Source organism: Camelus ferus, chromosome 8 (genome assembly GCF_009834535.1).
Source record: "Camelus ferus isolate YT-003-E chromosome 8, BCGSAC_Cfer_1.0, whole genome shotgun sequence".
Taxonomy (NCBI): Eukaryota; Metazoa; Chordata; class Mammalia; order Artiodactyla; family Camelidae; genus Camelus; species Camelus ferus.
In genome coordinates this window covers 55,537,364-55,548,044 of record NC_045703.1, presented here as the reverse complement: position 1 = coordinate 55,548,044, position 10,681 = coordinate 55,537,364, and the positions used below count along the sequence as shown (strand labels likewise).

The window sequence follows — 10,681 nt, the reverse complement described above, 5'->3', positions numbered from 1 at the left end:
CAAGATAAAAGATACGACATGGCTGTTATGTAAACATGTTATAACGGGAGATGGGCATGGGAAGCAAAGAAAATAGCACACAGAAGACAGATGAAGAACTAAGTCTGGAAGAAAACCTAACCAAGGAACAGAAATTTATATTCCTTATATGTGTTTAAATAAACAGAAAAAAACAAAGATTTCTATAAAACAACCTAAGGACAATATAAGATGAGAATGTGATGAAAAGGGAAATTGCAGTAGTTAAGAAAATCTATTTTCAAAAGAACATGATTTTAAAATCCAATAAGCTAGAAAAAGTAATGAACAGATTTTGTTAGAGAATCAGAGTGAATGCAAAGCAAAAGAAGATGAATATGGAAAAAAATACCAAATATAAGAATAACTGGTGACTCTGCAGTAGAAAATCCAACCAATGAAAGAAACTTATTCAGATATATATATTATGAATGGGACACTATACTAAGAAGGATGGAATCCATAAGTTGAAAGATCATACTATATACTGGGGAAAAAATGATATAGAATAGTTGACACTGAGACATAGCCCAGTTAAGGATATACAGGATACTTTAATGGTAAAGAATTCTCAAGCATCCAAGCAGGAAATTCAAATCATCTACCAGTGAAAAATCACATAGGATTCAGTTCTCTCCACAGAAATCTATGATGTCAAAAATCAGTAAAGCAATTGCCTTCTATTTTGGTTAGGTTTTGAAGGAAGAAGTGAATCCAAAACATTTGCCGCCCCCCTCAGTTTTTTTTTTTAATGTGTTAAGATAAAAAGCAGATAAAACATTAAGGTACTCTCTAAGCCCTCCTTAAGAAAATGACTTGAAAAAGAGAACAGTCCATCAAGAAATTAAAAAAAAAAATTCAGGAACTGATACGTTATGATGAACACTGAATTCATTTAAAGATATAGAATTGAGACTGAACATCTGGGAGAATAAGGTGGTAGAGCTGTTTAAAACGTGCTAAGTGCCGGTAAGCCAAAAGTAACATAAGCAATGGAAATCGGGAGGTTGCAGTGAAGATGAATACAAGTGTAAGATTCTGCTAACGTCCTATTTCAGAGCTACGAGACTGTCTGAAATACGTGGTGAATTCCTTATGCCTTTCTAAGTCTTTTCACTTAACGCTTATAGGCCTCTTTTAGGGATGTGTATCTTGTAGGGAAGAAAGCTCGAGATTTATTTGTTTCTTTTTCTTAAATCCGAAGACCATTTTAAAATTCCTTAAAGCATACACAGTATGAGTACATAATTGTAAAATTATTTCCGTCTGATCTTTCTGTGCCTTAGTCTCTCCATCTGTAAGACCGGGAGGAGGAGTGTTTCTCACCAGGGGGTCGTGAGGATTACGTTTATTTACCTGTGAAGTGCTTACAACAGTGCCTGGCTCACAGTCAGTGGGCACAGTTAGGCTGCCATGATTTCCACGCGGCACGAATAGGAGGTAAGTTTGGCCTATTGCAGTGTTCTAGCATCTGTCGTGTTTCTCATTTATGATTTGGCTCAGGGCGGTTCATCCTGGTGGTGACTTCAGTGAACAGTCCCCGATATGGTACGGGGCTTCGGGCTGGTTCGGGTCTACCTGCGCCAGCTCTGCACCTGGGCGACCTTGGCTTAGCCCACACGGATGACTCAATCGGCCAGGCGTCTGGGCGCCTGTCCTCTTCCTCCGCCCAGGCCGCCGACCCCCTGGCTCCCCAGCGGGGCCTCCTCCTGCCACGTGACGCCCCCGCCAGGGGCCCCAGCGCCCTCCTCGCGGACGCGCCGTTCCGGCTCCCGGGCTCCGCCTGTGCGCGGCCTCCTCGGCGCAGCCATCCTCGCGGCTGCCGAGGGCGGCAAAGCCCACGGCATCTGCCATTTGTCATTCAGCCCGTCGGGACCGCCCCGAGCCTTGATTTAGACACGTCTGGGGCGGATTCTGGCCTCACTCTTCTGGAGGACGGACGGACGGACGGACGGGGCGGCTCTCCTCCCAGCCCGGAGGACCGCGGGCCTTGGCGCGCGGGGCGCTTCCCCGGGTCGCCGTCATGGCCGCGGAGGCGGCGCGCCCGAGCTGCCGCGCCTGAGTTCCGGGGGGCTCCGGACCCCACAGGGTAGGTGGTGGGGTGCTGGCGGCCGGACTCGGAGGCCGTGGGGCCGCGGCGGGCCTGGGGGCGGCAGGGCGGCCGCGTTGCCGCGGAGCGAGGACCGTGCTGGGCTCCGTGCCGCGCTCGGGAGGGTGTGCCGGTGCCGACGCGCCGCGTACGTGACGGGGTCCGGGGCTCCTCGGGACGAAGTGTGAAACTCTGACAAATTGTCACCGGGCAAGCCAAGTCGGCTCGAACAACAGATTCTTTCGCCCGGTCGTTTTTAGTGCCACTTTTTGAAGCATTCGCGTGTATTTGGTATGCGGTAAATAGACTCGATTTTTGAAACCTGGCACTCTAACCTTGCCCAAAGGGCCAGGAAAAAAAAAAGTCTGTTAAAAGTAGTAATGTGACTAAACATAAAATGTTTGCGTTTACATTCATTATGGAAAATGATTAGTTTTGTGCTTTAGTATTATGGACCCTATCAGGTATACTTTTAAAACTATTTTAAAATGTGGGCTCTTAAACATTTGCTAGATTAGGATAACCGATAATGCAACTCTAGTTACTTAGTCTCAGCATCAAACTTTAAGGACAGTGCTGGGGATTTTTACTTCTTAATAAATAAAACTCCTATAATTTTGACTTTTCCCCCCCAACAAATATGTGACTTTTATGTTTTAGGAAACCAATAAAAATTAAAAATAGAAACACTCAGCTTAGGTCCTCCTTCTTCCAGGAATCCTTCTCTAACCCCTCCCTCCCCAGGCAGGATCGGAGGCCCCTCCTGTGAGCTTTCTGGGGCCTCACTGAGGTCCTGGTTCCTTATGTCCCCCCCCCCCCCCCCCAGCGTGTATTAACCCATCAGTCTCGGTCTGAGCCCGGTGGATACTTGGCACATGGTAAGTGATTAATACTGTTTAACGACCAAACAAAAAGATAAAACGATCTGATGTTTCACAGTTTTAGCTGTAAAATTATAGAGTGGGAAATTAGATAAGAACATTTACTTTAAAAAGTTAAGGATCTAGAGACGTTGACAACATCCGATGTCCGCGCTGCCAAGTCCTAGCAGTTTTAGGTATTTATCCTGTAGAGTGATGTTTTTCAAAGCGTGAATGAAGCCCATTTGTAGTGGGTCGTGAAATCAGTTAAGTGGATAATGATCAGAATTTGTAAAACACGAACTGACAGAATAGAAAATAACAGAATGTGTCTCAGGTCATAGGGTATTTGCTTCATGAAACTTTTTTTTTTCCTTTCAGTGTTATACACACACAGATGTGTGTCATGATGTAAAACGTCATTCCTTAGTATGAGTCATGGTCAAAAAAGTTTGAAAGCCACTGCCCTAGATAAATTTTCATACATATACACAAGTAGACGTGTACAGGAAGGTTTAATATAGTGTTATTTGTAAAACCCCAAAGCTGGAAGCAACCTTTATGTCCATCTGAAGGAGGAAGGTAAATTATACTCCAGTCATGAAATGGAACCCACCCAGGACAGTGGTGAATGAAGTAGCTTTGTGTTTTAACACAAATGCGTCTCAATAATATTGAGCCAAAAACAAAAAAAAAAGAAAAAAGAAAAAAACAAGTTGCTGAAGAAGACTGTATGATATCATCTATGTGAAATTCAGACCCTGGTGAAATAAAGTTGTGGTTTAGGGGTGCATACATAGGCATGAAAAATAGTAAAGAAAAATTGTAAAGAAATTAACACTATAAAAATCAAATTAGTGGTCATCTCCTGGGGAAGAAGAGGGGGATCATGAATGTGAGGAGACACACTGAGTTTTTTGGGGGATGCTGGAAATGCTTTATCTCCTGACCTGGACAGTGGTTACATGGGTGTTTGCTTTATAACTCTTTGTTAAGTGCTACATATAATGTCTGTATATTAAGTTTCCCCCAAAGTATATTAAAATATGGGCATCACAAAAATGAAGACACCTAAAGCCAGGGCTCTAGTCTATTCACATTTCCCAGCTACTCTTCAAAAAAAAAAGAAAAGTCGTGATCAGGGAACGGTACCTAGGGAACGTAAACAGTATCAGTAATGTTTTATTTCATAAATTCTGTTGTGAATACATCTGTGTTCATTAAATTCTTCCTATGTTTTACATCTTAAATATTAATTTTAATATTTAGAAGAAAATTAAAATCACAGATGATACTATACACATTTTGGTGTATGAGCTTTTTTTAAAAGCGGCTTTTACTTATTTTTTACAAAATGGATATTATATTGTATGTAGTAAGATAAGCTAAAATCAGATTCTTTATGAAAAATTAAATACTGAAAACTATATAAAGACATAACACACCTTCATGAAGGAGTTTAAAATGCTAACATGCTTATATTTACTTCAACAATTTCAGTTCCTCAGTCACTGTAGGCCACATTTCAAGTGCTCAGTAGCTGCATGTGGCTAGTGGCTATTTTATTTTATGATGCTATATTATTGTAAATTATGCTGTATTGTAAAACAGAACATTTCCATCTGGGCAGAAATTTCTATCGGAATACACTGTTTGAGATACAAATCCTTTGTTGGTTATATAAACTGCAGGCAATTTTTTCTTTGTGCTCTTGTGTCTTAAGATCTTCTTTACCATTAAGGAAATATATTTTGAAATTTTTTTCTAAAAGTTTTAAAGTTCGCATTTTTACATTTATTTCTTCAATTTGCCTGACATGTATATGTAAATATAAGTTGTACATATTTTATATTGAGGTGAAGGTTAATTTGTTATCTTTTTCCCATGTGGAGTGGTAATTGTCCTAGTACCAGTGCTTTACATTGCCACCTCCGTCATAAACATATTCCCAGAAATGCTTTGGTTCATTTCTGGACTCTTTACTCTGATCATTGATTTGTCTCCCTCCACAAATACTACAGATTTTTATTTACTTTTGTTGTATATGTAGTATATTTTTCAGTTCTAAGAGTTAAAATTTTGCTTCATTTGATACTTTTTTTCTTTTCCTATGAGAGTTTTAGGAATATTTTCTAGTTCCAAATGTGAAAGCTTTTGTGAGTTATCCTTTTGTTATTGATTTTTAAACTTACACTGTAGTCAGCAAATGAGAGTTCTATGCTACCGATTCTTTGAAATTTAAGAATTGCTTTATGGCCTCATAGTTTTTCAACTGTTCCTTGAATGACTGAGAAGAATATGTATTCACAGACTTTTGGGACAAGGTAGGTATAAAAATAAATATATATATATATATATATATGTCTCAGAACAAGCATAAAAATTGTGGGTTTCAGAATTTTTTTCACCTTACTAATTTTTTGGTTTGTTTGATTTATCAATTACTGAGATTGGTATAATAAAAATATCATATAAAATAATTTTCTCAATTTCTTCTTATAATTCTGTCAATTTTGCGTTATAAAAGTTGAAAGTACCTACAAGTTTGAAATTGCTCTCCTGTGTGAAGTGGACCTTTTGTCATTCTATATAGTGACGGTCTATGCCTCCTCGTCCAAATGCCTGTTACCTTAAGATCCATTTTGTTTTCTAATGCTCTAGCCACACCTTTCTCTTAGTTAGCATTTGCTTAGAATATCTCTTTCAAATAGGTAAAACCTGATAGTTTTTTCTTACCCACTCTGACAATCTGTCTTTTAACTGGAACTCTCAGTCCAATTAAGTTTAATATAATTACTGACATATTTAGGATTAAAGTTAGCATTATATTTTACGGTTGTTTTTATCCTGTCTTTTTTTATTTCTCTGCCACCTTTTGGATTTTTTTCTTACTCCATTTTCCTCCCTTTTGACTAGGATGAAAATTATATATTTTGTTTCCTTTAAAATTTATTGTACCAACTTAAAGTTTATTGATTCTGTTCTTCTTGAGAATAATTCAAAAAACCTTGACACTCATAAATCAGCTGGCTTAAATGCTGTTGTCTTCCAGAGTTTAGTTCCATCTTGATTTTTTTTCTCCTGTAAATTTGACATCACTGTGTTTTCTTTTCATGAATTCTTTGTCATTCCTTCTTGCGTCTCAGATTTTTCTTTTTTTCTTCCTCAGATATATATTTTAGAAGCTTGTTTATTAAGGGACTGTTGATGGCAAACTTCATCTGAAAAATGTCTTTATTTTGCATTCATTTTTGAATGATGGTTTTGTTAGACTTACAATTCCAGGTCGACAGTTTGCTTTGGAGGTGTCATTTCATTGACTTCTACTTTCAGTGTTACAGTTAGTTCAAATAACTGTTATTTGCTGGCAATTTGTCTTTTTTTTTTTTTTTTTTTTTGCCTGGTTTTAAGATCTTTTCTTTTGTTTTCTACAGTTTTACGACACAGCGTGTCTAGGTGTGGACATTTCATTTATCCTGGATTTACTGTGTTCCTGTCCCTAAGGTTTGTTTTATATCAGTTCTCAAAAGTTTTATCTTTTATCTCTTTCAGTGTTGCTTTTCCTCTGTTTTCCCCATTCTTTCAAGATCTCTAATTCGACTTCTGTTAGACTTTCTCATTCTATTGTCCATGTCTTTTAATCTAACTTTTATATATTATAGATACTTCTGTCCATGTTGAATTCTAGATAATTTCTTCAAATCTGTATTCTGATCTTTGTCTAATTTTTGTTTCTTCTCCAAATTGGACTATAATTTACATACAATAAAAACACAAGAATAAAGTGTATGGCTTGATGAAATTGACATATGTATATGCCTGTATGATCACCACCCAGATAGAGATACAAGCATTTTCATCCCTGTAGAAGTTCCTTCCTGTCCCTTTCTATCAATAGAGCCACTCCTCTCTTCCAGTCTGCCATTCTCCTCACTTCTATCACCATGGATTATTTTCAAGGGTTCTTGAACTTCATATAAATGGAATCATATAGTTTATTCTTTTTATGTGGATTTTCTTTTGTTTGCAGGATATTTTTGAGATTCATCCACGCTGCACGTATGAGTTGCAAAGGGATGACAAACTAAGACCTATGGGCCAATTCCAGACCATAACATATTTTCATATATAAAATTTTATTGGTTATAGCTATGTCCATTCTGCAGAGTTAGGGAGTTACTGTATGACACTTTACAGAAAAAGTTTGGTGATGTTTCTTCTATATTATAAGGATATAGTACAATTTTATTTACCTTTTTTCTTGTTGATGAGTATAGGAGTTGTTTTCAGGGTTTGCCATTATAAATAAAATTGCTGTAGATGTTCTTGAAACTGTCATTGGTGAATATATATATATATATGCACACACACATATATACATACACACACATACACATACATACATACATACATACTCATGTCTCTTGGATATATATCAAGAAGCTGAATTAATAGTCTTTGGGTAAGTTGGTTACATTCCCATGAATATTAATAATGTTAAATATCCTTTTATATCTTTGTTAGCCATTCAGATTTCTTTTGTGAAGTGCCTGTTTAAATCTTTTGCCCACTTTTAAAAATTAGATTATTTTTTTGTTAGTAATTTTTAGTTCCTTATGTATTTGGATTAGGAAACCTTTATCAGGTACATGTTTACAGATATTTTCTACTTGTCTGAATTTGCCTACTTATTCCCTTAATGGTGCCTTTGGATAAGCAGATTTACTTTTATGAAGTCCCATCTATCAGTGTTTTTATTTGTTTGTTTGTTTTTTAAAGGGATCAGAAGGTTAGTGCATTTTGTACCCTGTTCACAGACTTCTCTTCCATCCTCATTGTTGTCCCCCATCAAGGTCCGAAAGACATTTGCTTTTGGCTTTTTTTTTTTTGTTTTTCCTTCAGAGGCTTTATAGTTTTACTCTTCACAGTTGGGTCTTTGATTTATCTACATTTGATTTTGTGAGGTAGGGGGTCAATATTTATTTTCCACATGGTCATTCAGCTACTCTACACAGTTATTGAAAAGACTCTGCTTTTTCCATTGAATTTCAGTGGGACCTTTTTTAGAAATGATCATATATTTGGGTCTGTTCTGGACTGTACTCTTACTTGTTCCACTTTGCCTATCAGTTCTTTCATCAATACTGTACTTTTTAAATTATTGTAGTTTGTATTAAGCCTTAACATACAGTAGTGTAAATCCTCTAATTTTGTTCTTCTTAAGGATTGTTTTAGCTATTTAAGTGCTTTGCATTTCCATGTACATTTTAGAATGAGCTGCTCAACATCTATTTTTTTTAAAAAAGTCTACCAGACTTTTGAGATTGTATTGACTTTGCAGAACAATTTTAGGAGAATGGACATCTTAATAGAATCTTCCAATTTATTAACACGATATATCTCTTAATTGACTAAATTCTTTTTCTGTTATTCTTAGCATTGTTTTATGTTTTTCAGTGTGGAAGACTTACACTCTAAGTTTATTTCTTAGCCATTTGATTTTTTTTTTGATGCTACTGTAAATAGTATCTTTTCAATTTTATTTTCCAGCCATCTTGCTAGTATACAGAAATACAATTAATTTTTGTATATTGAGCTTGTATTTAAGTAACCTTGCTAAATTCACTTTTCAGTTCTGGTAGTTTTCAGTATTGCAGATTTTCTAAATGCACAATCATGTCATCTGTTTAAAAAAAAAGATTAACTTTATCTTTCTAAACTCTGTTCCTTTTTTTTCTTGCCTTATTGCACTGGCTGGAAACATTGGCACAATATTTAACAGAAGTGTTAAAATGGACATCCTTGCTTTTCTTAATCCTAAGGGATACTATCTCACTTTAAAGGATGTTGTTTACTGTACTTTTTTTTTTTGTAGATGCTTTTTACAAGGTTGAGAATATTTTCCTCTATTTCTAGTTTACTGAAATTTATTTTCAAAGATGTGTGTAAAATTTTTAAAAACTTTTTCTTATGAAATAATTTTAGGTTTACGGAAGAGTTGCAAAGGTAGTTTAGAGTTCCTGTATTTATTTCACCTGGCTTCCTCTAATTTTAGCATCTTACATAACCATAATACATTTGCCCAAATTAAGAAATTAACAATGGTGTAATATTATTAACAAAACTATAGACTTTATTCAGATTTTCCCAGTTTTTTCACCAGTGTTCTTTTTTTGTTCCAGGATATAATTCATATGCCACATTCCATTTAGTTGTCATGTCTCCCTCATCTGTTCTAATCCATGACAGTGTTGTAGCCTCTTGTTTTTCATTACGTTGCCACTTTTGAAGAATACTGGTCATGTATTTTGTACAATGTCCCTCAATTTGGGTTTCTTTGATGTTTTCTCACAGTAAGACTAAGGTTATGGACTTTAAGGAAAGAATATCACAGAGATGTTATTGCATCATATCTGGGGGCACATGATAGCCACATCAACATGTTAACCTTGATTACATGGTTTAGATTGTGTCTGCCAGGCTTCTCCATTGTAACATTTCTGCTTCTTATTTTCTGCACTCTATTTGTTAGAAGCAAGTCTACTCTCAAGGGGAGGACAGGGGAAAGTATCAAGTGATTTATGAATATATATTAAAACTACCACAATAATTAATAAATATTTTGAGGGATTTATTTTGAGGTTGTGAAAATGTCCTATTTCTCCTTAATGTTTTGCCCACTAATTTTAGTGTTCAACTGATCTTGCCTGAAGCAATTATTACTGTGGTATTCCAAATGATTTTCTATTTCTTTTATTCTTTCCACATTTATTAATTGGAATTCTCTGACTCTGGAGCCAGCCTGCCTGAGTTCAGTTCCTAGTTCTGCCCCTTCCTTGCTGTACAGTATAATACTGGGCAGTTACTTAACTTCACTATATTTTAATTTTCTCATCTATAAAATTAGATAACAGTGTCTACCATAGAAGGTGGTTGAGAAGATTAAGAGAGCTGATGCATAGAAAGGGCTAAGAGTTATGCTTAGTCCCTAGGAAGTACTCATTTTTTCCTTTATTTCTTAATGTGGTAAGTTATTTTAATTTTAATTATTTGTATAATTATACAGATTAATTATGAAGTCACCCTGTAGTCTTGGATAAAGCTTACACATATGATCTGGATTTAATTTACTCTTTCATTCTTTTTCATGTACTATCCATGAGTCATGCAGTAGCCGTTCTTTTACCACAGCAAAGGACATAATGAATGATAGATCCCTTAAAAATGTATATAAATAACACAAGAGCTTAGCAACTGAGGTGGTAACATTCCCAACTTTCTAAAATGATTTCTAGCTGAGTCTTTCAGTAGAGATAGCGATAGAGATAGCTCTTGAAAATGAATCTTTTTAAGTATTGAGTTGAACAAATTAAAAGCTTGGCATATCTTGTAAAAAAGGGCCACTAAGCTGGAAGGAAAAATGATTTCCACTTTTCTATGTGTTTTACCTAAACATTATTTTAGTGTAGGAGGTTTCAATATTTGGAATAGTTAAAAAGATTCATTTGCCAACAATATGTCTTGAACACTTTCAGTGCCAGGCAATATGTCTTTCTAGTTTGGAATACATTTTTTTGCTCTTGGGGGAACTTATGGGACAGTCAGGATCATTTAAAAAGTTGAAGTCAGGCCTACTTGTATCACTCAGGGAAACTTTTCTGTTACTTTTTAAGAAGTTGATAAAATTGAACTCTAATTCTTTCCTGTATGTTTT

At 36.1% G+C, this 10,681-nt stretch overlaps 1 protein-coding gene across 5 annotated transcripts in view; it reads left to right on the top strand.

The window, feature by feature from the left end:
* Positions 1-1,439: 1,439 nt before the first annotated feature.
* PLAGL1 (PLAG1 like zinc finger 1) overlaps positions 1,440-10,681 on the top strand; it is a 63,850-nt gene continuing 54,608 nt past the window's right edge. For 3 of the 5 annotated variants that reach the window (XM_032485071.1, XM_032485073.1, XM_032485069.1), the window contains exons 1-2: positions 1,823-2,107; positions 6,402-6,471. The gene's annotated coding sequence lies outside the window, so the exon portion shown is untranslated. Of the gene's footprint in view, positions 1,459-1,822; positions 2,108-6,401; positions 6,472-10,681 lie in introns of those variants that run through there. The other 2 variants (XM_014567518.2, XM_032485070.1) reach the window with 2 other exon arrangements.